The sequence below is a fragment of the Polistes canadensis genome, unplaced genomic scaffold, assembly GCF_001313835.1.
Source record: "Polistes canadensis isolate GaletaPanama2010 unplaced genomic scaffold, ASM131383v1 scaffold_571, whole genome shotgun sequence".
Lineage (NCBI taxonomy): Eukaryota > Metazoa > Arthropoda > Insecta > Hymenoptera > Vespidae > Polistes > Polistes canadensis.
This window is the reverse complement of record NW_014570118.1, coordinates 9,182-14,468: the sequence shown is the minus strand read 5'-3', so window position 1 is coordinate 14,468 and position 5,287 is coordinate 9,182.

Sequence of the window (5,287 nt, the reverse complement as noted above, 5' to 3'; positions counted from 1 at the left end):
ATAGCACTACCAAAATCTTAAGTACCTCCTGGAATTCTCAGAAAGATGTGTTTACTTTTCACGGTACCATCTTTTTCCATCAAGCGGTCACGAAACGCATCATTCTCTCAAAAGTTGCTCAATTGTTTAATCCTCTTGGACTCCTCTCTCCAGTAGTGATCAAAGCGAAAATCCTCATGCAGCGACTCTGGTTGGAAAAGGTTGGTTGGGATGATCATCTCACTCCAGACATCGCTCACGAGTGGTCTAAGTTTAGGCAACATCTCTCTCAGCTATCAAACATAGAAACTCCCCGATGGATAAACCTCTCGTCAACGGCAACCTCAGTACAGATTCATGGCTTCTCAGACGCCTCTCAACTTGCGATTGCAGCAGTTGTATATATCAGGGTGTCGTATGCTGGCTCATCTTCAGTAGTCAGTTTGGTCTGTGCTAAGACGAAAGTAGCTCCTCTCAAGAGGTTGACAATTCCTAGACTTGAACTCTCAGCAGCGGCTCTGCTAGCCAAGCTAACCGGAAAAGTAATTAGACTTCTCGACCTCTTAACACCAGGGCATTTCATCAGAGGAGAGGGATTAACAACTATCCCGAAGCCTTCTCTAATAGACATTTCAGATTCCAGGTTGTCTCATTTCCAGCGGATTCAAGAGCGCTTCCAGCAATTTTGGAGAAGGTGGTCGACGGAAGGCCTGCAAGCGTATCAGACCACATCCAAATGGCAGACATCGCAGAACGATATCAGGGAAAAGTCTCTTGTCCTCATCACCGACGAGCGACTTCCGCCGTCGAAATGGCCTCTCGCCAGAGTGATACAATTACACTAAGGAAGGGACGGTCTCTGCCGGGTTGTCACGCTAAAGACCGCTATCAGCACTGTCGCTAGACCTATCGTCAAGCTCGCACCATTGCCTCTTCAACCGCAAACGGAAACATAATTTTCTCAGCAGCTCAGCACATCTCGTCATGTCAAATTCTCGATTCACGCTCGAGAATTGGGGGGGAGAATGTTCAAAAATTGCGCCACTCAGACTAGGTAGCAGCACCTCTCAGCTAGCATGATTAAGACGCCGTCTGTTATCGTCGAGAAGAAGACATATCGATTGTTTTTATTGATCAAGGGATCACGCTACTTGTCGTGTAAATAGATCATTGGTCCTGTGTGACGTCATCCTCTGCGTATTGGTCTCCTATTGGTTTTCTGTCTTCTCTTCCTAGCGTGGAACGCGCTAATTGGTGTATTGTCCTTTTTCCACCTCCTCTCTGTTCCTCAACTCGAACAAAATAGTGGCGTAATCCAGTCAAAATCGTTTAACAAGTTAATCTGTGCGGACGTACATTTAGAAATTTCAAAGAATTGTGCATCATCTCATAGTCTTCATCTCTCTTTATTCTCATCTCTCTACGTTTAATCTCATCTTACTCTTGTTCTTTCTCATCTAGGCCATCCTTGTGTTGTGTCTTTCTTACTGATCATCTCTTTATACTCTCTCTCCTTAACGACTTATCAGGTAATCTCTTAGCCTTTTATCTCTAATTCGTATCCTCTCTTTATACTTTCTGACCTCTCATTTTAGTATTGTTCGTTTTATTATTTCTATCTATTCTCATACTAAATTTATTACTACATTTTCTAACAGCATCTCGTACTACGTACTTCCGGTACACGTGGCGTGATATCCGGTAAACGTAGCGTAGTCTATCCATTACTATTTATTAAATCATACTATAATTTTGTTATCTCCATTTTGTGGTTCACAAAGTTTAATAAATCTTGTTACACACAAACTCTATCAATAATTAACATAATACAGTCAACTAGCCTATCTCGCCTATGTCCTATATTTCTTTTAGCGCATCTCTCTCAAAACTAGTAATTACTCGAACATAACACTTTTTATTTGTAAGTATACGACAAAAAACTTAAAAGAAAACGATTTAAGCTTTCGTTATATAGCACATCTTTAGATGTCTAATAGTTTTCAACTATTATTTAATCTAGAAAGCAGCACAAATTTTTCTCCAATATATTAAAAAATTTTTAGTGACGGTAAAATGTGCTATTACAAACAAGACAGAATGGATGTCAGGTTGACTACAATAGAGTATCGTCGAAAGAGAATTGAATTCTACAAGTAAGATAACCAAAAAAATTCGTAATAAAATGACTTTTTCTCTTTTTTTTTGACTGCAGTAGTCTACAAATAAATGATGTTTGCCAAATTTTTTCGGACTTACCACTTTTTATTTGTAAGTATACGCCTAAAAACTTACAAGAAGACGAATTAAGCTTTTGTTATATATCACATCTTTAGATATCTGATAGTTTTCAACTATTATTTAATCTAGAAAGGAGCGGAAATTTTTCCTAAATATATTGAAAAATATTTAGCGACGGTAAAATGTGCTATTAGAAAAAATACAGAATGAATGTGAGGTTGACTACAATTGAATTTTGTCGAAAAACAAGTGAATTCTTTATGTGAAGTAACCACAAAAAGTTGTAATTAAATGATTTTTTCTCTTTTCTTGGGCTATAGTTGTTAAAATGTAAATGATATTTGCTGGATTTTATTGGATATAACACTTTTTATTTGTTAATATACGCTTTAAAACTTGAATGAAAACGTTTCATCGCTTCTGTTAAATAGCACTTTTATAGAAATTTTATAGTTTTTAACAACGATTTAATCTAGAAAGTAGCAAAAATTTCTTTTTACATATAATAAAAAATTTTTAGCGACGGTTAAAATGTGCTATTAGAAACTAAACAGAATGGATGTCAGGTTGACCAAAATCGAATTTCGCCGAAAAAGAATTGAATTCTACACGTAAAGTTACCAAAAAAAGTTGTAATAAAATGATTTTTTCTCTTTTTTGGGACTGCAGTTGTTAAAATGTAAATGATTCTTGCTAAATTTTATTGGAAATAAAACTTTTTATTTTTTAGTATACGCTTTAAAACATGAAAGAAAACGTTTTATAGCTTTTGGTATATTGCACTGTTTTAGAAATTTTATAGTTTTTCACTACGATTTAATCTAGAAAGTAGCGAAAATTTTTTTCTAAACTTATTAAAACATTTTTAGCGGCGGTAAAAATGTGATATTACAAATAAAACAGAATAGATTTCAGGTTTACTACAATCGAGTTTTGTTGAAAAGGAATTGAATTCTTCACGTAAAGTATCTGAAAAAAGGTGTAATTAATTGATTTTTTCCCTTCTTTTGAACTGCTGCTGTTAAAATATTAATGTTATTTGCTAGATTTTATGGGACTTAACACTTTTTATTTGTTTGTATACGCTTTAAAACTTAAAAGAAAACGTTTTATACCTTTTGTTATATAGTACTTCTTTAGATATCTTATAGTTTTAACTATTATTTAATCAATAACGCCGCGAAAATTTTTTTTAACCCTTCTTTGCATGATGATGGAAGTTTCAAGTATAATATTTAGTCAAGGAAAATGGTACTCAAAACCTTTGTACTGTATATTTGTTGTTGCTGGCAACTTTTTAAGCGACTATGGCGTTCAACAAAACGCAGTTGTCAAAAAATAGCAAACGTCACTGTGAAATACCAGGCCTAGAACTTGTCATTCCGCTGTTTGTTGTGACTGGAAGAAAGGAGCGAGATTTTAAATTGTTTTATGGAAATAAACGGAGATAAAAAATACAATAAAAATGAAAATGAGTGGAAAAAAGGTTTGTTTTAATGTTATAGTTATTTATGTACAAATTATATCGAAACACTGTGAATAAATTTCTCAAAATTATTTATTGGAAATTTACATTACTATGCAGTAACTTAACTTGTAATGTATGGCAAGCGTTTTTTTGTAATTATTTATTTTATGTTGATTTTTAGGGAAACTTGAATGAAAGAAATATTGAAGATTATCTTAGTAAGTTAGAAGGCGGTTGGCTCTCAGAAGATGGCCTTGATGACTAAGATTCCGTTGATGAAAACCGCGATGCTGGTGAAGTAATAAGAGTGTTGTAGGAGGAGAACGATGATGATGATAATGATGATGATGTGGATGAAACTGCTGACATTGATCCTCCTCTTGTAGAACCAGAAGATSAAGAACCCTCTCACCCATCAACTTCATCCAATTGGCAGTCTTCATCCAGTTTTCCATTTGACAAAAGAAGCTTGATTTGGAAAAAAAGGAATCTGGTGTATGACACAAATAAAATTTCTTTCTTGGGAAGTTCTACTGCTTTAGGTAATCTATCATACCTAGAAACTCCATATCAATGTTTTAACCATTTTGTCACTGAAAATTTTTTCAAAACATTAGTAGAGGAGACAAATTTATATAAAATACAGAGTTATCCTAGTTCATCTATAACATTTACAGAATATGATTTGTATAAGTTCTTTAGTATATTAATATACATGTCAGTAATTAAATTTCCTAGCACAAGATCATACTGTTCGCCAAAGTTTGGATATGAGCCCATTTCTTCAACAATGCCACTGAACAAGTTTGAGAAAATGAAGTTATCATTACATTTTAATAACAATGATCTTCACAAACCTATAGGTCTAAAAAGTGGTATTTGCGTTCTTTTTTTCATCTATTTGATCTAGCTATTATAAACTCTTAGATTGTTTATAAAAAAAATGCTCAAAAAAGAGGTGAACCTAAAAATAGTCTGCCCACAATGGGTCAATTAAAAAATGAATTAACCTTTGTGCTATGCAACAGAGGAACCACCAAAGAAGCTAAAAGAGGGCGTCCTAGTAACAGTGTACTAGAAGAAGAATTACAATCAAAAAAAAGAAAAGGTTCTCCAGCTCCACCACCTCCAAAAGACATTATAATAGATGGTGCTGAACATTGGCTAAAAGTAGAAGGGTCACTTCGGTGCAAATTTCCCAAATGTAGAGGCTATTCCACAATTTCGTGTAATAAATGTGGCGTCAATGTGTGCTTAAATAAGAATAATAATTGTTTTTTAAATTATAATAAAGAATAAAAAAGATAAAGTAAACTATATTTTTTTATTTATTTAGTACTGAGCTAAATATGTGACAATGCATGACGAAGTAAATTTCCATCATACTGATTTTTACATAATACATATTTTTATTTACACTAGGATTTTTTTAAAAATTTTTCCTGTTATCTAGAGCATTAAATACATCTTCCTGATATTTAAAAAAAAAAGGAAAAATCATGCAAAGAAGGGTTAAATATATTAAAAAATTTTTAGCGACGGTAAAATATGCTATTAGAAATAAGCATAATGGATGTCAGGTAGACTACAATCGAGTTTCTT